Here is a 24162-nt window from a genome sequence, read left to right as displayed (position 1 = left end):
GGCACTTCTCCAACCAGAGGACCCGGTCTGGTGCCCAGTACCCACTTGGAGGATCATAACTCTATTAACTCTAATCCAAATAGATCCAATGACTTTCTTTTGCTTCCATGGGTGCTGCACTCACAGGGTACACATACATACATTCTAGCAAAACCACAACACACATAAAATAGTTCTAAAATAATTACATTAAAAACTCTCAAACATCTTAAATATTGTATGTCTAATACACAAGGACCATGAAAACATATTTCTATATAAGAACAAAGATCACTTGTAAAAACAAGGAAAGAAAATATAGGTATAACATGATTACTTTTTATAAAATCCCCACAGATGAACAGGAAGAAATAATAAGAAATCATGTGTAAGTAAATATTAGGTAAGCAGTAAAGTGATAAGATAAATCTTTGAAGTGGGGGTGTCAGGCTATTTCAGGAGTTATGATTTTATTTGTTAAAAGACTGGTGGAAATATTATTACAGCATAAAAAATAATTCAAGTGATACATTTTAAAATACTTATTATTGACATCCAAAGTGCTGCCCCTTCTCCAAGCCCCTCTTTCACAGGTTCCCTCCCCATATCCCACTTCCCTTGTCTTCTGAGAGATTGTGGGCACCTCAGATACCCTCCCCACCCTAATGGGCAAAGTCCCTACCAGATTACATGCATCTTCTCACACTGAGGCTAAGATTTATTTATTTTGAGTTTACGAGTTTGAGTATTCACCTCCATGTATGGTTATGTGCCGCATGCATGACTGGTGCCTGGAGAGATCAGAAGAGGGCACCGGACTCCCCGGATTAGAGAGTTCCTGGAGTTGAGAAGCTTGCTCTTCTAAAAGAGCAGGAACTTAAGAACTAAGCTGTCTCTCCAGGACTATCAGATCATACATTCTTAGATGTGCCATTTTATCATGTTTTTATATCTCATAAATCTATGAAATAATTATTTCAATAAGCATATATATGAATCTTGCAGATACCTTGATGTATATGTTAACAATTTTAATGGTGGTAATAATTGTATTTAACTTCAACTTCACAGGTTAGGTAAAATTAGAAGCCTCACATCTTCATGCAATGAAAGATGTAGTTGTACGACTTCTGTTTATTCTTCTGTGTGTGGAAGAGATGACACAGAATATTTCTCTCCCTGCTTTGCAGGATGCAATGCTGCTAAAGAACTAAACACAGAAAAGGAAAAGGTAGATTTTTCTCATGCTTCTTCCTCTCGAGTAACAAGCCCAATTTGTAGATAGTTACTAGATTTTATTCTTAGCTCTCTAAAGTTTTGTGTTTATATTTTCCCTACTTTATATTTTAACAACGTGGAAAGAAACCAAGTTTTTGTTTACTGAATTTCCTTTCAGTGGCACTCGCTGAACTTTGAATACAATATTTCACACACTGAAGGGTTTCCCAGTGCTATCCTGAGTTCTCTTCTTTTTCCTTCAATGTGCCTTCTGCTGAGATTCAAAATGTTTACTCTATGTGTTTCCAGATATTTCTCTATTATTCCTCCACAGTAAATCAGATATAGATATGACTAATTGGGGGCCTTTAAACCAGTGCTCTACCACTGAGCTAAAACCCCAGTCCTCATTCCTTTGATGGTGCACCAGACTGTACCATATATGTAAGCCTTCCAGAAAATATACATGACATTCTAGAAATTTGACTTACCTAATAATCTCTCATTACATATCTCATAGACTGCTGCTGCTACCTATGACTGATTTCTTCTTTTTAGTCCTTGCTCTGTCGTAGAGAGTAATTGCCTACTCTACTATTTACTTAAATTTGTAGGGTTCTCTTTTTTATTTTGTATATATGCATGTGCGTGCGTGCGTGCGAGCGTGTGTGTGTGTGTGTGTGTGTGTGTGTGTGTGTGTGCATATGTGAAGCACAGCTATGCAGGCATAATAGCATTTGATTCTTCTAAATGGAAAATAAATTTAGTTAGAAATTAGGGAGATGAAGTACTGGTCAGAGGACAATGCCTGATGTCATTCTTCAGGGTAAGTCTACCTTGAGTTTTGAGACACCCTTTCAGAGGCCTCTAGCGCTCCCAAGTAGGCTAGAGCACCTGACCCCCAAATGCCCAGGGGACACACATTCAGTATTTGCAGCAGCGAGCTTACAGGCATACCAATATTCCAGGATTTTATCATCAAAACCAGGCCATCATTCTTGGCACCTCACAGACTGAGTCATCACCCCAGCCCCTGGGTGAATGTTCATAGCTACTAATTATGTTTCTTTTTTGTTTGTTTGTTTGTTTGTTTTTACCTTTTAACTAGAAAAAATAATGGATCTAGGAACTAAAAGACTCGTGTCTATTTTCCTCTGTCTCCTGTTTTTGTTTTTGTTTTTGTGTATTTTTTTTGTAATGAAAAGGGATGAAGACATAGTATATTGACTGAATCTTAGACATTATGTCAACGTGTTTAGTAGCATCTTTGTTTTTCTATCCTAACACGATTTTTCCCCCATCTTTATTAAATTGGGTATTTCTTATTTACATTCCAATTGTTATTCCCTTTCCCAGTTTCCAGGCTAACATCCCCTCCCCCCCTCCCCTTTCCCTCCCCTTCTATATGTGTGCTCCCCTCCCCACCCTCCCCCCATTACCGCCGTCCCCCCAACAATCCCGTTCACTGGGGGTTCAGTCTTGGCAGGAACAAGGACTTCCCCTTCCACTGATGCCCTTACTAGGCTATTCATTGCTACCTATGAGGTCAGAGTCCAGGGTCAGTCCATGTATAGTCTTTAGGTAGTGGCTTAGTCCCTGGAAGCTCTGGTTGCTTGACATTGTTGTACATATGGGGTCTCGAGCCCCTTCAGCTCTTTCAGTCCTTTCTCTGATTCCTTCAACGGGGGTCCTATTCTCAGTTCAGTGGTTTGCTACAGGCATTCACCTCTGTATTTGCTGTATTCTGGCTGTGTCTCTCAGGAGAGATCTACATCCAGCTCCTGTCGGCCTGCACTTCTTTGCTTCATCCATCTTGTCTAGTTTGGAGGCTGTATATGTATGGGCCACATGTGGGGCAGGCTCTGAATGGGTGTTTCTTCAGTCTCTGTTCTAAACTTTGCCTCCCTATCCCCTCCTAAGTGTATTCTTGTTCCCCTTTTTTTTCTTTTTTTTTTTCTTTTTTTTCTTTTTTTTTTTTATTAACTTGAGTATTTCTTATATACATTTCGAGTGTTATTCCCTTTCCCGGTTTCCGGGCAAACATCCCCCTCCCCCCTCCCCTTCCTTATGGGTGTTCCCCTCCCAACCCTCCCCCCATTGCCGCCCTCCCCCCATAGACTAGTTCACTGGGGGTTCAGTCTTAGCAGGACCCAGGGCTTCCCCTTCCACTGGTGCTCTTACTAGGATATTCATTGCTACCTATGAGGTCAGAGTCCAGGGTCAGTCCATGTATAGTCCTTAGGTAGTGGCTTAGTCCCTGGAAGCTCTGGTTGCTTGGCATTGTTGTACTTTTGGGGTCTCGAGCCCCTTCAAGCTCTTCCAGTTCTTTCTCTGATTCCTTCAATAGGGGACCTATTCTCAGTTCAGTGGTTTGCTGCTGGCATTCGCCTCTGTGTTTGCTGTATTCTGGCTGTGTCTCTCAGGAGAGATCTACATCCGGCTCCTGTCAGCCTGCACTTCTTTTCTTCATCCATCTTGTCTAATTGGATGGCTGTATATGCATGGGCCACATGTGGGGCAGGCTCTGAATGGGTGTTCCTTCTGTGTCTGTTTTAATCTTTGCCTCTCTCTTCCCTGCCAAGGGTATTCTTGTTCCCCTTTTAAAGGAGTGAAGCATTTGCATTTTGGTCATCCGTCTTGAGTTTCATTTGTTCTATGCATCTAGGGTAATTCGAGCATTTGGGCTAATAGCCACTTATCAATGAGTGCATACCATGTGTGTTTTTCTGTGATTGGGTTAGCTCACTCAGGATGATATTTTCCAGTTCCAACCATTTGCCTACGAATTTCATAAAGTCATTGTTTTTGAGAGCTGAGTAGATTTTTTAACAAGCATTAGTATGGAACATATTTATGACATTTATAAAAATCATTCTTCTAAAATGTTATATGTTAAAATAGTATTTAAATCTCTAAAGTAGAGAGGAAATCTGTGTGTAATTGAAAAACACTACTATTGCTATTAATCACTCACCGTGTCTAACTTAGTAATTCCATAAGTGTGATAGTTTGGATGTGTCCTTCCAAAGTTTATGTGTCAGAATATTGGTTCAGAATATGACAAAGAAGGTGACAGGCTCCTTAAGAGGTGAGGCCAGGTAGAAGGATGGGATAATCAGTTATTGTTTTTAGACTTTTTATTGATTCTGTATGAGTTTCTCATTACATAGCCCAGTCCCACCCATCTTCCTTTCCCGTTGCATTTGCCCTTTACCCTTTCAACCGCCACCCCAAAAGAAGTATAAAACATACAAACAAATGCATAAATAAACCAAACAAAGCATGGAAAACACCTCATGGTGAAAGCTGTCGTTTGTCACAGTGCGTCCTGCAGTAAACCTCTCAGTTTGTCTTCACTGCAAATGTTTTTTGCAATGGGGCACTGATCTGGACCAAGGTCTCTAGCTTCTACCACACCATCAGTATGGGATCCTCACTGGGATGCCTCCCTGCTATTGTTGGTGCCCTGTATTGTGCAAACCCTGCAGCTTTGGTTCAGCAGGACTGGTCCTTTCACGGGGTTCAACAGTTCACAGCTGATGAAGAGTTGGATCCAGGCCAACAGAAAATCCTGGATTTGGTCAGCCTGTCAGCTCTCCCTTACCCACACCACCAGGGCCAGCTCTCCAATTCTTCTACAACTAGACTACTCAATGCTAACACTCACAGGAGGCAGGGTCAGCTCTTTTACAATCATGTCTTTAGAGATGGCTCGCCCACACGCATGCCTCCAGAGTCAACACCATTGTGTAATTATGTCCAGGTAGGGGCTTACTCTTGAAAGTGCTTTCAGGCAGTGAGGCCCTGGGCCAGTTCTCCCTCTCCAATATCCTTGGGTCTGGCTCACCACTGCCTTTGCCATCAGTGCAAGCTTCACTGTGTCCTTTCAGTCAGGCTGGGCCTGTGATCCAAAGAACTACATCCGATGAAGGCTAGGGATAGCTAACCTGCTCTTATGACCTGGAGACTAACTCTTCTCACAAGGCAGGTGGCAATGGGTCAGGAGAGAAAGCCTCTTACCCATGCTCAGGGCATCTCACAGCAGATGAGTGGCTAGCTCTCTCTCCTTATCTCTTGCCTCAAAGATAGCTCCACTGACCCTACACCGTTAGGGCCAGCTGTTCATGTGGATGCTGCTCAGAGTGTTAATATGGAGCCAATCTCCTTTGTGGGAAATTATGCTCAGGGACATCTGTCTCGGGAATTCTTATTTTATATTTCTACAAGGCTCAACTAGTTCATAATATCATATGCATATCAAACATAAAACGATTCCAGTTCATAAAAATGGAAGAAATCAAGTATTTGCAGTGAAGGATATAAGTGCTAGAAGGTATATAAAAAGACAATAAGACATATTGCAAATAATAGCCCTAAAGCAAATTGATGAATCGATATGAAAGCAAGAAAAGAATGTATTAATCAGTGTTAACTTCAAACAGAAAAGAACTAAAACAATAAAATCATTTTGACAAAACAAAGGACAAGCAGTAGCTTCCCTAAAATAAGAAAAAGTCTTTTCTTCATATTGGTAATTGGATCTTTTCAAGACTATATCTTATATTTCTTTAAAAATTCTTTGTTTACTTATTTATATGTTGAAAACCCTTGTAGTTTTCCTTATGTTCTTGACCCTTTGAATAGTTCTTTTTCTTAGTGGCTAAAACTTTGGAAAAAGATAACACAGCTGAGAACTTATGTCAGTAGCTTCCCTAGCACAACAAAGACCTCTTTCTTATTCTCAGTGCAGGAGTTAGCTCATCTCATCAAAAGCGTTTATATATGCCAAGTGGGAAAAGTTAAAGATAACTTTCTGTCAGGGGTGATACTCTATGGTAAAGCATAAATCTGCCTAGGCTAGGCCAGCAGGTAAGAGTTAATAAATGAACATTTGTTTTTCTTTTGCATTTCAATTGGTAACATAATCCTACAGGAGAAGATGTGACAGGTCACACAAACATAATGTAAGTGAGCGAGAATTAGGGGTACACATGTACTTTTGCTATAGGGGTTCAGTGTTTAAACTCAGGTCCTACTGCAGCAAATACTGTACTGAATGAGCCATCTCTCAACCTCTATTTGTTATATATTTTAAATATTTTTAGGCACGTGTACATTTTAATTTTTTAATAATTTTAAATGAAAATAAATCTTTATGTTTGTTTGCCCTGCTAGATCCTCTCCACCTCATCATCTAATTAAACGTCTAAAATTTTCTTATCTACCTTTAGAAAACAGGCAGACATATAATGATAATTATTTTTATTTGACATTTTAATTTACATTTCAAATGTTATCTCCCCTTTATCCCACCCAACCACCCACCACTTCCTGTCTCCCCACCCTGACATTCCCCTACACTAGGGGAGTCCAGCGTTGGCAGGACCAAGGGCTTCTCCTCCTTTGGGTGTCCAATGAAGTCATCCTCTGCTACATATGCAGCTGGAGCCATGGGTCAGTCCATGTGTATTCTTTGTATGGTGGTTTAGTCCCTGGGAGATCTGGTTGTTGTTACTGTTGTTCTTATGGGGTTGCAAACCCCTTCAGCTCCTTCAATCCTTTCTCTACTCCAATGGAGACCCTGTTCTCAGTTCAACGGGTGACTGTGAACATTCAACTCTGTATGTGTCATGCTCTGGCAGAGCCTCTCAGGAGAGAGCTATATCAGGCTCCTGTCAGCATGCACTTCTTGGCCTCAGCAATATTGTCTAGATTTGGTTACTGTATGTAAGGGCTGGATCCACAGGTGTCGCAGGCTCTGGATAGCCTTTCCTATAGTCTCTGCTCCAAACTTTGCCTCCATATTCCCTCCTATGAATATTTTTGTTCCCCATTCTAAGAAGGACTGAAGCAACCACACTTTGGTAGTTCTTCTTCTAGAGCTTCATGTAGCCTGTGGATTGTATCATGGATAATCTGAGTATATGTTGTCTAATCCACTTAACAGTGAGTGCATACCACGTGTGGTTTTTATCTGTGATTAGGTTATCTCAGTCAAGATGATATTTTTTAGTTCAATCCAATTGCCTATGAATTTCATGAAATTGTTGTTTTTAATAACTGATTAGTACTCCATTGTATGAATGTATCACATTTTCTGTATCCATTCCTCTGTTGAAGGACACCTGGGTTTTTTCCAACTTCTGGCTACTGTTATTTTTATTTATTTATTTTTTGATGCTGTAGACAACTTTATTTCAGTTTCAGTCTACTTTTTTATGTATTTTTTCCATTAAATCCCCATCTCCTCCCCCACTGTCATACAGGTGTTCCCCTCATCCATCCCCCTTACTGCCCCCTCCACATTCCCCTGCCCTGGGGGTCCAACCTTGGCAGGGCCAAGGACTTCCCCTTTAAGGTTCCTATAAACATAGTGCAGAATGTGTCCTTGTTATATGTGGGGGCATCTTTTGGGTATATGCCCAGAAGTAGTATAGCTCAGTCCTCAGGTGAGACTATGTTTAATTTTCTGAGGACCTGCCAGACTGATTTCCAGAGTGTTTGTACCAGAATGCAAATCCACAAAAACTGGAGGAATGTTCCTCTTTCTCCCGTCCTCACCAGCATCTGCTGTCACATATGTTTTTGATCTTAGCTTTTCTGACTGGTGTGAGGTGGAATCTCGGTGTTGTTTTGATATTCCTTTCCCTGATGAAGAAGGATGTTGACATTTATTAGATACTTCTCAGCCATTTGATATTCTCTGGAGTTTAACTTCTTGAGTTCTTTGTATATACTGGATAGTATTCCTCTATCAAATGTAGGATTGATAAAGATATTTTCCAAATCTGTTGGTTGCTGTTTTGTCCTAATGACAGTGTCCTTTGTCTTACAGAAGGTTTGGAATTGTAGGGGGTCCCATTTATCAATTCTTTATCTTAGAGCATAAACCATTGGTGTTCTTTTCAGGAATTTTTTCCCAGCGCTCATGTGTTAGAGACTCTTCCCCAATTTTTCTTCTACTAGTTTGAGTGTATCTGGTTTGATGTGGAGGTCCTTGATCCATTTGGAATTAAGCTTTGTATAGGGTGATAAGAATGTGTCAATTCACATTCTTCTATATGCTGACGGCCAGTTGAACCAGAGCCATTTGTTGAAAGTGCTATATTTTTTCCACTGGATGGTTTTAGCTCTTTTGTCAAAGATCAAGTGACTATAGATATGTGGGTTCATTTCTGGGTCTTCAATTCTATTCCATTGATCTACCCACCTGTCTCTGTACCAATACCATATAGTTCTTTATCAATATTGCTATGTAATACTGCTTGAGGTCAGGAATGGTGATTCCCCTAGAAGGTCTTTTATTGTTGAGGACAGATTTCACTATCCATGGTTTATTGAGTTGGAATTCGATGGGGATTGCATTGAATCTATAGATTGCTTTTGGCAAGATGACATATTTACAATATTAATCCTGCCAATCCATGAGTATGGGAGATCTTTCCACCTTCTGAGATTTTCTTCAATTTCTTTCTTCAGAGACTTGATGTTCTTGCAATACAGAACTTTCACTTCCTTGGTAAGAGTCCCACTGAGGTATTTTATATTATTTGGGACTATTGTGAGGGTGTCATTTCCCTAATTTCTTTCTAAGACTGTTTATCCTTTGAATAGAGAAAGGCTACCGATTTGTTTGAGTTAATTCTATACCCAGCCACTTTGCTGAAGTTTTCAGGCTTAGTAGTTCTCTGGTGGAACAATTGGGGTCACTTAAATATACAATCATATCATCCACAGATGGTGATATTTTGACTTCTTCCTTGGCAGTTTGTATCCCTTTGAACTGCTGTAGTTGTCTGGTTGCTCTGATTAGGACTTGAATACTATATTGAATAAGTAGTGAGAGAGTGGGCAGCCTTGTCTAGTCCCTGATTTTAGTGAAATTTTCTCTCCATTTAGTTTAAAGTTGGCTACTGGTTTGCTGTATATGGCTTTTCATATATTTGCTCATGGGCCTTGAATTCCTGATCTTTCCAACTGTTAAAATGAAGAGGTGTTGAATTTTGTTAAATGTTTTCTCATCATCTAATATTTACATGCATATTCGTTATGACTAATTATCTGGCTAAACATCTATCACCTATCACAGCTCCACAGGTTCCCTGAAGGTTTAAAACCATAACTAAGTTATTAGTGAATTTTTGTATAGATTAAACACAGTCTATGTTTTATCTTTCGTCCTAGTACCTATAATAAGTCATTAGTTATGGGGAGGGGAACACCATTATAGAAGAAGGAAACCAGGAAAGGGAATAAAATTTGAAATGTAAATTTAAAAATCCAATAAAAAATAAATAAATCATTAGTTCCCTTTTTATGACATTTGGTTAATTGTTTTGCAATCTCTTAGAATGTACTCAGAGTAAGAGAAAATCTGGTTACTAAGAGCAATTAACTGATAACACTTGGGAGACTGTAAGAGTTCTCATTGCAGTTTTGACTATCAGAAAAGGACCTAATAGCAGTCCCATAATAAAAGATCTTAATAATCACTAATATAATTTTAAGAATTCTTATAAGGTCATCATTAAGACTTAAGAAGTGATCTTTTTGTCTATATAGCATCACTACTAGACAGTACATCTTCATAGAGCTGCAGATATGCGCTCCAAAGGGGTGGATGAATACCAAGTTATTATTGTATATGCTTAATAATAACAGGAAAAGCATATTGATAACAGGAATCTTTCCTAAAATGCATTCTCCTACAGCCTTGCCAAATAAGAGTGAACCTGTCACAGATTATACAAAAATCTGAATCAAGACACCTCAGGAAGATCACCTGCTAGTTATTAGCTTATCCTATTATGGCTTGTGACACTTGTTTTGTTTCTTTGTTTTTTTGTTTTTTGGGTTTTCTTATCTGGATACTCTTAGAGACTGCTCTATTTCACTAGGGGTTATAGGTTTCTTTTAGCACATATGTGCATGCTTGTGTGTGTGTGTGTGTGTGTGTGTGTGTGTGTGTGTGTGTGTGTGTTTCTGCCTCTCCAGTGCTAAGATTGTAGCTGCTGTTTTGTATGCTCTAAAACACTTTGATTTCTGAAACAGTATTTCTACTCTGCTCAGTAAAAAAATCAACTGGGTTGACTTATGATTGTACCCAAAACAAAGAATTAACACAATTACACAGCCTTTCATAGTTGAGCTATTGTCCAGATTTCAAATCTCACACAAGATTTAATCACATTAATTCCATTAGGTGCAACTGCCCTTTTTTACATTGATTTCCAAAAATAATAAAATTAATATGAGTAACTAATTTTAAAATTTATAGAATTCTTTCTTATTTGTAATCATGTACCCACAAATAACTATATGCAAAGCAATTCACTAACAGGGAAAATATCTCAGATTTTCCATGTCATTTTCCATTTATAAATAATGTATGGCAGGTTCAGCATGAGAATGTTCATTAAAATGATGAATTCTAAGCTGGCTATGATGGCATATGCCTTAATTCCAGTACTCTGGAAGCAGACAGATTGCTGTCAGTTCCAGGCTGTGTAGTGAAATGAAATTTTCTTAATGGAATGCAGAGATTAAAAGAAATTGACTTCTCTACACAGAGCAGACCGTGTGTGTGTGTGTGTGTGTGTGTGTGTGTGTGTGTGTGTGTGTGTAATAATCCATAAATCAATGAGAAACAGGCTATATATTTGAAATATGGACACATGGAAGGCTTTGAGGGCCGGAAAGGAGAGATGGTTATATTTTAATATCACTAAATAGAAAATTGTAAAGGCAAAAACAACTCCCCAGGAAATCTCTGTTTGGATATTAACTTAGTCTTTAGATTTATAATAATAAGGCTATTGTCTCCTGTAACTTTCTGAAATATGGTTTTTATTTTTAATATTCATAGACATACTACAATTGTTCTTGCATTAAAGAAGGGTTGACCACTCCAGATGCCGATGGACAATTTATTGATGCTACTTCTGGATCAGGTAATACCAAATGTCTTACATTACCTTTGTTTTTTCCTTTTTACTTTTCTGCAACTGTGTTTTCTTGGTTATCCTTCAGTAAGTATGTAATTTTTATAATTTTTAAATAATTAATACATAAAATGATAAATTTAGAAATATTTCAGGTTGTTACAGCAAAACAACTACTGAATTTTATAGTAGAAATATAAAGAGAAAATAATTAAATTGCTAAAATTTAGGTATATGCATGATTTTTCCTTTTATTTGCTTTTGTATAATGTATAAATGCTACAGTTAGACTTATTTTATTTTAAAAATGTGCACAGTTTTAGAATTGCATGTATTGTTTTCCATATAGCAAATGTAGGTATCTATGTACCATTAACAACATAAATTTAAAAGAAACCTTTGATTATATTTACCTTGTAGAATGTACATGATGAATACACAAACAAGAAAAATTTTAAATTTTATCATTGATGTGAGTATAAATTTGACTCATTGATATAGGTACTTAACTATAATTTTATATTAACAACTGGACCATAAGAAAGCATAAGTGTCCTTTACAAAGATACGCAGTAACTTTTACAGTTTCAAATTGTCATTCTGAAATGAACCAATATTTGTCATTCATGTGTTCATCCAGAATATGCTTAGGACACCTCAACTTTTTTTTCCACTAGAAACATAACAAACTTATTCTGCCAAGTGGCTAACAAGAGTGTTTGTGCCCTTACTATCTTGTGAAGGCTGGAAAATAAGAGGATCCTTCTGGCATGTTCTCACTTAGTTGTGGAGTGAACATAGGTACAGAAATTGTGGAATATCCTAGCAATTATATAGTTCTGGTGGAAATAAAGCAGGAGATGAAATAAGAAGGAACTGGAGGGTAGGGAAAACAGGGGGGAGGGTTTGGTAATAAAGCACCATGTGCATAATGAATTTATCCACAAAACATGTAGAAAACAATGAGATGGGTGTTTTGTTTTTCTTCTGTGTTGTTGTAGTTGAAGTGCTTGGTTTTGTGTTGGTTTTGGTGGCTATCATGCTCCTGTATAATTCAAATTGCCCTTAACCATGTGATCTTTAAGCCCCAGCCTGTCCAGAGCTTGGGTTGCAGTCAGACACGCATCTGCATTTGGAGATAGTGGGAAAAATTGAATTTAAAGTAGAAAGTGGAGAAAACAAAGTGAGGGTGAAATAATGACATTTAGAGGTAGTTTAATAGAACATGTTTGAGAAGTATTTGTGTTAAAAGGGTGAGAGTTATAACTTTGATGGAATTTAGAGAAATCAAGGATCATATTCAGATTTCCCATTTGTGCAAATAAAGAATAATTCTATGAATTATTCAAAATTCAAGGAAGAAAAATGAGACAGAACTCATACGTTACTTGGTGAAATGTCTGTTACTAAAGACACTCGCTACTATGTCTGAGTAAAATGAATACAACCTAGTACACCTCCCACTCCACATTTTTGTAGATTATGAGGTAAACAAACAAGACAAATTTGAAATTGTGTCTGTAAAAATTGGAGCTATCCTGGAGTTTCAGCTACTGTGTTGACAATGAGGTTTATAAGGAATAACAAACAAATGCCGCATAACTGTGTTGATTGTAACGCTGAGCACTAAAGCTGGAACAGCATGAGTTCGAAGCCAGTCTGGGTTACTCAGTGATTCGTGATCAAAAGAAAACAGGAAGAAATGAGAAGAACACGTCAGAATTTACAGACTTCATGACTTTCCTGCATAAAATTCTGCTCAGAGTATCAGGACCCTACTTTGATATGAACGTTGTGGGATCAGGACAGACTCTAAGCAGCCAAGGCTAAGTCTCTCAGGAACTGATGTTACAGAAGACAGGAAAATGCCCAGGATGTCCCTAATGTAACAAATGTCAGAATGTTATAGAAAATAAATATTCAGTAAATGTATGCATAGTCTTTGAAAGCATTATATTTCATGAAATGTCAAAATACTGTTGATGCCAGTGGTAGGTTTTTTAAAGTAGGAGTTTCATGATGTTTATTATCACACAGAACCACTAAGTGTAGTTTACCATATCAATTGAGAAGAGAATCTTTTGGTTTTGAAGCTTGAAAATGGCCCAAAATGATGTGTCAGAAGATGTTAGACACAAATGTTAGATGTAAAAGATCAATGAAACATGTTGATTTAAAAATCTAGACAATATTGACGACCTTTTAATCAAAGTAACAAAATCATGAGAAAGAATAAATGCCTAAGAGATAAAAATTAAATATTAGGAAATAGATACCAAAACACAGAGTATCACTTGGAGGACACTGAATATTCATAGTCCAAGGGAAGAATACAGAAGAAATTGATAAATTTCAAGTTACATATTACCTATGAAAATTAGCCAGGAATATATGAAAGAATCAAGATGGACTAGTGATAAACAATGAAAATTTCCCTCAAAACAAATGAAAGAAACAAACAAACAAACACCTAATAGTCCATTTCAAGTCGATTTCATTAATACAAGGAAAACTTTATATATGAATATATAAACACAGTATAAGAACAAGTCAAAGATAAACTTATGATTGTCCATTAGATGAAGAAAATTTTTGTGACAAAATTCAATATCTTTTATGCAAAAAGCCCTGGAGAAACTAGAGCTAGAGGCAGTTAACCCTTATCCCAATAGCCAACATTGAGCTGACTGAAGCAGTTACATGCTTTTCTGTACAACTCAGAGTGAAACAAGAATACTTATTCTCGCTGTCATTTTTTAATGTAAGGCCTGCAATCTCAGCCACAATTCCAAAACATGAAAAAGAAATAAAAAGGATATAAGCAAAAAAGGAAGTATCATAATTTCAAAATGACCTTAGCCTATGCACATGCCTGACTATCTTCCCATGACCTCGAACATTCAGGCAGGATGATCATGAGTTTAAGCCCAGGGCACCACAGCAAAACCGAGACTCAAAATAAATAAATAAGCAAGTGACCCTCAGTATTCCACCTAAATACTAATAGCAAGATAATAATATACAAGTGGATATTTAAAAAGTAGTGATTTGCATAGAGTGCTAGTGAGAGATGTATCAAGGATACTATCTCATCCAGAGTAGCCTCATAATTAGTGATACACCCAAGTATATACCTAAACTAAATGGTGCAATCCCTCTACAATGAGAACTATTGAAGAGAAGAAATTTGAAGATATTTGAAGATATTTCATCTTTACAGATCAGAAGAATTGATACTGGGGATATGACCATATGACAGTCATTAGGGGTATTGAATTTATGAAATCTGTATGTATTTCAGAGAAATTCTTCAGAAGACAACGGGAAAATCCTAAATTCATATATAAGTGTAAAACATTCTGAATAGCCAAACATAGATGAACACAAAAGCAAACGTTGGAACTATACACACCTTCAAACTATGAAACCAAACCATAATAGCAAACATATTGTGTTAGGAGCATAAAAGCCAAATAGTAGAGAATGGCAGAAGATACAGAGCACAGAACAAACCCACACATCAGCGCTCTGATTTCAGCAATGTATTCCAAATATATGTTGCAGAAACATTTGTTTCCATTGAATACAGCCTTTTCAACATATGCCGATGGGAAAAACTGGACATCAATATGAAAAGGAACGAAACTGGTTCAAAAACACCAAAAGAAAAATGTGGAACAAATCAGAGAGCTTTATATATGACAGTTAACCAATATTGACATTGTAATGTAGAAAATAAAACATTTTTGAAGTATCCTAGGATATAAACATAGTCAATATCTTTCTGAGAAGGGATCCAACAGCTCAACAACTAGGTGTAATAGGTAACAAGGAAGATTTCATCATAGTAACAAAATTACAAACAGTAAAATAGATGATAACAGAAGGAGGAGGCATTCAACAAAATGGGAGAAAATGATTTTCAGTTATACATATGTCACTAGAGTGATAGTCAAAATATATGAAGAAGTCAGAAAAATGTAGCTCAGTTAGCAAATGGGGAAATGTAACATATAGACATTTTTACAAAAATATAAATATCCAATAAATATAAAGTAGAGCTATCCAATAAAACCATGAAAGCGTCAAGCATCTTTGATCATAAGGTAAATGCAAACCAGAAGCCCATTCAGATTCTGTGTTGTTCCAGGAGAATAGCTATGTTTAAGAAAAACAAGTCTTGTGAGGATGTGGGAAAGATGTCCCTTAAGTTGATGGAAAAAAAAACATTGTATATGCACTGTGGAAATGAGTGTGGATGGTCCTAAGGATTAAGGATAAAGAGAATTACTACAGGACTCATTTATAACACTGCAGGGTACATATCTGAGGAATCACAGCACAGAATACTGACAGTGCGCACTCTATGGTCACTGAGCAGTGGTAACAACACCCCAAAATGGATAACGGAGGTAAGTTTCACATATTGGGGGATTATTTGACTAGAAAGAAGACTGAAATTACAGCATTTGCTGGAAAATCAATGGAGTGACAGCTCAGTAGTTTGAGCGAATTCTGTGAATTTGGAACAAGGTCCAATTCTTTTCCTACTTGGTGTTCTTTCTTTCGCTCTTCTCACACCTTTTATTCTACCATTTCAATCCCCTCACACTAGACAGGAGAGAAAAGAGGATAGAGGAGAGCGGGGGCAATATGATTGCTGTCTAATTCCTACTGATTATGGCCATCGAGTTCCTAGGAAAAGTTTGTTCTTAGCCACCAGGATATTTATTTCCTGCTTCTTTCTTCTTTGAGCATGATTTCTTAACAGGCTATAACCATCAGCAAACAACAACCAATCACCAACTACGGACCACCAAACACCAACTATCCACCCACCAAACACCAACCATCCACCCACCCAACACCAACCATCCACCCACCCAACACCAACCATCCACCCACCAAACACCAACCATCCACCCACCAAACACCAACCATCCACCCACCAAACACCAACCATCCACCCACCCAACACCAACCATCCACCCACCAAACACCAACCATCCACCCACCAACCATCCACCCACCAAACTCTCGGGCCCTAGCATTTATTACCCTCTAAATTAATGTCCCCGGAATTTCAAACATCATCCAAGAGCCCAAACTCTCTGCAGCTGGCAAAAGAAAGCCCCTGCAAAAGCAGGACATAAACCATACCGGCTGTCAATCAGCTCCATATCCACATACCTGTGACTAAATAAGAAACATATTCTTACACTATTTCTGTGTTTTTAAAAGGAACCGAAATGCCAAAACTCTCAACTGAAGGCAAGCCCTGGACATATCTCATGTGTGCAATTCATTTCTTTTAAGTCATGAACCTAGATAAAAATTCTTATAGGGTACGAAGGAAAGCAGATAGAGTCCGTTGGAATAGAATAGAAAGTAAGCACACCATGTACTCAGAAGTAGTTGGTTTGTTACAATTGGCAGACATAATATAAAGGAAAGCAACTGCAGGGCCTGATACTGTGACCCAATAAACAGCCCCCATGAGAGACAGAAACAGGCTATTTTCAAAGCCAACCTGTTCTATATAGTCATTTTTAGGCCAGCTTGGGCTACATATTGAGACATGGTCATTATACAAATAGTAATTTTTTAATGGAAGAAAAATTAAAAGGAAAAAATTTAAATACATATATATTGCTAACTACACATCAATGAACATAGTTTGCAATCTGTAAAGAAGGGGGTAAATTCAGAGACGTGTGGTTTTAATTGTGTGAATTTACATAGATAAATATTAGAAGCATTAAAAGGAAATTAAGGGGATAATCTTCAGTAGATTTGGAGAAAGGTAGAAGAGAGAAGAGAGCAGGAGATAAACGCCAGTAAATGAAGCCCAGTGTATGTAGTTGCATGAAGCCTGGTGTATGTAGATGCATGAAGCCCGGTGTATGTAGATGCATGAAGGTTTCTGTGCTAAGGTTGCTGCATCTTGTTTTGCTCTTTTAAGTATGCTTTCATTTTATATTTAAAATTTTGAAAAATAAAGGTGAGAATTATGAAAGTATTAATTAGGGATAGTAATGCTGAATATTATGAGGCATTTTTGATACTTTTTAAAGAGTTAATACAAGAAAATAAATAGTAAGAGGACATTACAAAGTGCTGATTTAAAATACAGCTCTGCATCATTTTTTTTCCTTCAAAACCTACATGGTAAGAAGTAAGGTGGGAAGGTCAGAGTCAGAAATGCTCAAGCTGACCAGGCCAAGAACATCACAAGAAGACCTAAAGAGTCAACTAACTTGGGCCCATGGGGACTCCCAGAGACTGAACCAGTTAACCAAAGGTCAGGCAGTGGACCTCGGCCACCTACACATTTGCAGCAGATGTGCAGCTTGGTTTTCGGCTGTGTCCCCTAACAGTTAGAGCAGAGGCTGTCTCTGACACAGTTGCCTGCCATTGGATCACCTTCCCCTGACAACTTATTTGGACCTCAGTAGGAATGGATGCATTTAGGCCTACCTCAGCTGGATATCCCAGAGTGGATTGATACCAAACAGAACTTGCTCTTAGGAGAATGGGAGGTGATTACGGGGAAAGGATTTGCAGGGTTGGCACTGGTAAGAGTGAATAAATTTAAATAAAATTTAAGATTTGTATAGAATTCTATTGTGGAAAAATAAATATAGATATCTTCTTTTTATTTTTCAATACCTTTGTTCATAAATATATAGCAATTTGTAGGGTTTTTTCTTACCATTTCTTTTGTCCCAGCTGAGCTTATATTCTTTCCAACAAGCCTCTTCTACCATTAATGATGTCTTTCTGTGTGTGGCTTGCTCAATTAGACTTGATTGCATCAGTGGGAGTGAGTGTATCCTCTTTTAAATGATATAAAGTCATTTTTTCATTTATTTTAATTTGGAATTGTGAATATAATAAAAGTACCAGAATGAGGGGAACCCAGAAATTAGGGTGATTCAAGTAAATAAAATTGAATAAAGTTCCAACCAAATGTAGGCTGGATATAAGGAATACCACTGCATGGTGTGGAATGCAGTCACTGTGCACTTCAGGGAAGAGCCCTTGTAGGAAAGACAACCTGTGGAACTCAGCCACCCCAACTAACCATGGGGAAGCCTGAAGGTAAAGAGTAGACTTAAGCTGTCTCCTTCATTCACAGTGCCATTTAGTTAGAACCCAATCAAAAGCCAGAATGTGAAGTGTAGACGTACTGAAATAATTTATGGAGTGCAGAACCTGCCAAAACCAGCAGACCAGGAAAATGCAGAGTGGAATTAACAACGTTGAAATGGACTCTAAGCAATACCATACCTGGCAGATGAGTAAGGTGAATGTGAGAGCTTGAGAAGGCTGAGTTGTTTCTGGAAAAGGTGGCTCAGACAGATTTGACCCATAATTCTGAGATTTTAGTTATGTTAAATAATGAGTAAATGAATATATATATATACAAGGTGTTCATAGGCCAAATTGAACTTTTGTCAACCAGCTAAATATTTTGGTATAAATTAAGTATAACATACATTTAGATTCATAAAGCTAGCACGTGTCACTCATAGATAATATCATTGCTATTTGATGTCAGAAGTGTACCTGCCAATTGGAATTCACTGAGCCTGGGTATGACCTATACAATTTGGAGATTCACTGGTTTGTGTTTTCAGCTATATTCAATGTACCAAATTGTTCCCCTTTCATGTGTAAATTTGGATCTATATTCAAACTTCAGAGTAAATAAAAATGTAAAATGATAGAAAAATGAACATGAGATTGCTCTGAAAATTTGCTAGCCAACTAAATGCAGAGAAAATTTAGGTGAAATAAAAGCCGTCCAGTTAAACAAAATATATTGAGATTTGCAGGCAAATGGACATAACCAAAAAGAAATTGCATGGAGTGACATCACCCATGTTGAAACATATAATTCTGAATGTTCCTTTTCATATGCGGATCTTAGCTTCAGAACATTTGTAGGTTTCATCCGAAGCAGACAAAACTGGAGGTGGCCCATTGCTTGCTGGGATGCATTTGGGAGGAGGGATGTAATACAGGTGATATGAAGGTAGAGCAGAGAGAGAGGTAGAGAGAGGGAGAGCAGAAGGGATTAGTCAGGGAGTGAAATTATAGAGCAACAGAAAGAAGGATCAGGGGAGCCTCAGAGAAATGAAGTCTTCATGAAGAAGTTACATGGGCAACAGTGAGCTTGCAGTATGAGGAAACCTATAGAAAAGGGAATGATAAAACTCATGTAATATGAAACCACAGAGGGTGGGAACGAGAGGAAGGAAGGAAAAATAGGGGATGAGTTAATTGCAACTAAGAATGGAAGACTTATGAAATCTCATTAGCTTTTAAGCTAGATTAAAATAAAAGATATTAACAGGAAATAATTGTCAGTTTAATTGATAGCAGTACATTGAACCAAAATGGTGTGTGTGTGTGTGTGTGTGTGTGTGTGTGTGTGTGTACATGCGCATGCGCATGCTTGTGTATTTGTACACTGTTTGGTGCCAGATACCAATTCACACATCCACTGGAGAATCTTGAAATATATTCCCTGCGGATAAGCAAAGAATTCAGTAGGGACATAAACCACAGAATACAGTCAGAAAACAGTATAAAGTCATTTTTGGTCATTAAAAACCTTGCAGTTATGTGTTTTTAAAAGTAGTGGGAGTCAAAAAAGTCTCATAGTTAGTTCTTTTGTTCTAAATGTGTCTGCTAAATATTCCATGCAGCTCCAATAACTACTTTAGGATATTGTAAATAACAACATTGACAGAATTCTAAAATCACTTCCAAATACTAATTTGGTTTACATGCAGGCATCAAGATATTGGTTGCCACAGTTATTGACCCAATTGATACAAGGGTATTACAAAATGTTAAATAATGTGTTTAGAAGATCATTTGTCTGTGTCTGTGTCTGTGTGTGTGTGTGTGTGTGTGTGTGTGTGTGTGTAGAAGAAATTCTTCTAATCCTGTTTTTATGAAAAACTTATAATCATTAACTACTTTATAGGTTTCATCCCTGTACCAATAATTTTCACAGTATTAGAGATTGCATCATGTATTTACTGGTACATTAATGAATGTGGAGGCATAGAGCGATGTTGGATCTTTAACAAGTCAAAGCTGGTCCGTATATTTATGGGACTATGTAAGTGATGCAAATTATATAAATTTAAATAAAGTTGCTTTTAGAATTTGCAATACTTTCCACCAAAGCAACAGTTATCTATGAGTACTTAGATAATTAAAGGCTTATATGATTTTGTAGGAAATATTTCACAAACTTGTACTACAGAATTTATGTAATACTTGTATATTGTTTTAAGTCCACTATAGAGGTCTACGTTATACTTTCAAAAAAGGAAATCGTTAGTACAATTTCAGTTTGTTAGCTAACTTTGCCTGTATCTTTATATAGCCAAATGGGTTTTTTTTTCTTATGAGTTTTTTCAGGTTTACAGTATTAAATATTTAATAAATTTGAATAAAAAACTATTATAGTTTTGTGGTGCTTTGAATAGGCATCTCCCCTAGACACAAGCGTTTGAATGCTTGGCCCACAGGGAATGACATTATTAGGAGGAATGGCATTGTTGGAGTAGACGTGGACCTATTGTGTGTTACTGTGAAGGTAGCAGTGAGGTCTCCCATACTTATGCTGTGACCAGTGTAGCACATAGTCTTCCACTTCTTGCCGATCGAGATGTAGGGCTCTCAATTCCTTCCCCATCATCATGTTTGCTCATATGCCACCATGCTTTCTTCCATCACCTCTGATACTGTAAAAGAGTCCCAATTAAATGTTTTCTTTTATTAGAGTTTTGGTGGCCATGGTGTCACAGTATTAAAATCCTAAGACAAAAGTTGGTATTAAGGATTACAATATGTTGTGATAGGCTTCATTGTGGTTTTGTATAGAGGAATTTTGAACTTTGGATTAAGAAAGCAATGGAATGACTTAAGTGCTGATAATAGGCCACACGAGTAGAAGCATGGATGACAGTGGGCCTGAGGGTAATTTTAATTGTGCATGGTGTGCTCTAGAGGTTTCACAGGAGAAGAATTTTAGTATGTCGCTTAGAGATCATTCTGGTGCTTTTTGGTGACGAATGTGTCCTCTTCTGCTCTTCTCTGAAGAGTCTGCCTGAGGCTAATGTGAAGAGGAATAGATTAATTGAATTGGCAAATGAAATCTCAAAACAGCCTAGGGTAGACTGTCCTGTGGTTCACTCTTATGAAGAATGATTTGATGAAAAGGAGCGAGGAAAAAGACACAATGAATGGTGCAAGGAGAATATGGACACCAGGAAATGTAATGGAGCTAAATCCCATGTTCAAGCAGATAAACATATTAAAGATATTAAATGGAATAAAGGGATTCGTGACATCAGGGCAGGATACCATCCATGTAAACCTCCTTCTTGTGAAAAGGAATTAAGAACAGTTTGGATGCAAACATGGTGTTACATGGCTTTAATCCCTGCACCCAGAGACAGATTTCTGAGGTCGGGTCTGCCTGACCTATAGATGGGATTATATAACAGTTGAGTTTAGGTCATGAAGAAAACCATCAAAAAGGAGAAAGCTGGCGAAGATGTAATTGAGTAAGGGGGCTAGGTTCCAGCCCCAACAATTAGAAGAACTTCTCAGCTTTGGACATGTCATTCCGGCTTTACAATCAAGAATAGAAGAAGGAGGTTATGCAATCCTCCTCCATAACTAATGAAGGAAGCTAACACCAGAAATGTGTGAGTGTTTTCATGCATGGACTCCCAGAGAGAAAGTGACAATAGTAAGAAGTGTGGCTTTGTTGGGATAGGTGTGGCCTCACTGGAGGAAGTTTGCCATTGTGGAGGCAGGCTTGGATTTCTTCTATGCTCAAGTTATGCCCTGTGTGGTACAGAGTCTCCTTTTACTGCTAGGGATCATGATGTACAATGCTCAGTTCCATCCCCACCACCGTCTCTGCTTGTGTGATACAATATTTCTATCCTTAGGATTATGGGCTAAACTTCTGAAAATGTAAGATAACCCCAGCGAAATGATTTCCTGCATAAGATATGCTATGGTAATGGTGTCTCTTCCTAGCAATAAAATCTAAGACAAGTTGTAAATAATATCATCCAAACACTATTTTCTCTCTGAAGACTAAACTTGAAAATTTCCCCATTTTTGGTAAGACAAGACATACATTATACCAATTTTGGATACTGAAGATCTCTCAAAAATATGAGAGAAGTGATGTCCAAATATGGTGGAGAGTTATTACTAAACGCTTCATTTAGATAAAATGTAAATAAACATAAACACTTCATGAAAAATATAATGAATCAAGTTACTAAGATCAACACTGAGAACATATCTACTAAGAAAGTACAAAGAAGAAAGAAGAAAATCATGTTAAATCAAATATTTTATCTAAAAGTTCAAGAATGATCAATCTCGCACAAGATGAATGCTTACATTTGATAAAAATATTTGTGCATAAAACACATATAGTATATGTGTTTTAATTTAATTGATAGTAGCATGTTGAACAAGAAAGGAACATATGTGTGCAAGCTTGTGTTAATGTGTGCAGTTAGTGATATATATATACACACACACACACACACACACACGCACACACATACACTTTGGAGCATGTATATCCACTGAGGCATGTCTACTATGCAGATATAAACAAGAGAATGCAAACAGAAAACAGAATTTGAATTCAGAAGAAGTAAAAAAATTCAGAAATATAATAATAAATCAGAAATTCAAAGCTAACAACACAAAGGCTGAAGTAGTAAATTATAACTTCAGTGGATCGCCCACATGTGCACAAAAAAAAATAGAGCTAGTGAGTCAGAAAGCATATCATTTCAAATTTTCCAGTCAAGGAAACACAAAGCCAACAGAATATGAAATAGTGAAGAAAAGCTATAGGAGTTCTTGGTCACCATCTAGAAATGTCACAAAGAATGGTCAGTTGTTTAACCACCTGATAAATAGATAATGATATGATATTACGTGGGAGATAGTATTCTGCCCCCACTAAAGAAGAAAACATTGTCTTTTTGACAATACAGATAAAACAGAAAGATATTATGCATTTTATTATTCCAGTTGCAATTTTTCTGAAAATAGTTGAATCTCCATATTTTATTTTTTCCCCTTCACCTCCTCTCTTCCTACCAAGTCTCTCCCACACTGTACCTCCCACAAGTATTTTGTTCCCCTTCTAAGAAGACTGAAGCATCCATATTTTTGTCTCCCTTCTTAAAATTCATATGGTCTGTGAAATGTATCTTGGTATTCAGAGCTTTTAGGCTAATACCCACTTATCAGTGAGTGCATATCATGTGTGTTCTTTTATGACTGGGTTACATCAATCAGGATGATATTTTCTAGTCCTGTCCATTTGCCTAAGAATTTCATGAAGTCATTGTTTTTAATAGCTGAGTAGTACTCAATTTCTTTATCGACTCCTCTGTTGAAGGCTATCTGGGTTCTTTCCAGCTTCTGGCTATTATAAATAAGACACCTAAGAACATAGAGGAGCATGTGTCTTTGTTATACACTGGAACATCATTTGGGTATATGCCCAGGAGTTGCATAGCTTGGTCCTCAGGTAGAACAATTTTCAATTTTCTGAGGAACTGACGAACTTATTTCTACAGTGGTTGTACCAACCTACAATCCCACCAACAATGGAAGAGTGTTCCTCTTTCCCAAAGTCCTAGCCAGCATCTTCTGTCACCTGAGTTTTTGATTTTAGCTATTCTGACTGGAGTGAGGTGGAATCTCAAGGTTGTTTTGATTTGCATTTCCCTGATGACTAAGGATATTGAGACTTTCTTTAGGTGCTTCTTGGCCATTCCACATTCCTCAATTGAAAAACCTTTGTTTAGTTCTGTACCCCATTTCTTAATAGGGTTATTTGTTTCATGAGTTTCTAATTCTTTAGTTCTTTGTACTGATTAGATATTAGCCCTAAATCAGATATAGGATTGGTAAGGATCTTTTCCCAATCTGTTGGTTGTCATTTTGT

At 37.4% G+C, this 24162-nt stretch overlaps 1 pseudogene; it reads left to right on the top strand.

The window, feature by feature from the left end:
- Slco6c1l-ps1 (solute carrier organic anion transporter family member 6c1 like, pseudogene 1) overlaps positions 1 to 20216 on the top strand; it is a 51084-nt pseudogene extending 30868 nt beyond the window's left edge.
- The last annotated feature ends 3946 nt before the right edge of the window (positions 20217 to 24162 follow it).

Source organism: Rattus norvegicus, chromosome 9 (assembly GCF_036323735.1).
Source record: "Rattus norvegicus strain BN/NHsdMcwi chromosome 9, GRCr8, whole genome shotgun sequence".
NCBI classification, from domain to species: domain Eukaryota; kingdom Metazoa; phylum Chordata; class Mammalia; order Rodentia; family Muridae; genus Rattus; species Rattus norvegicus.
This window is presented reverse-complemented; position numbering and strand designations above follow the sequence as displayed.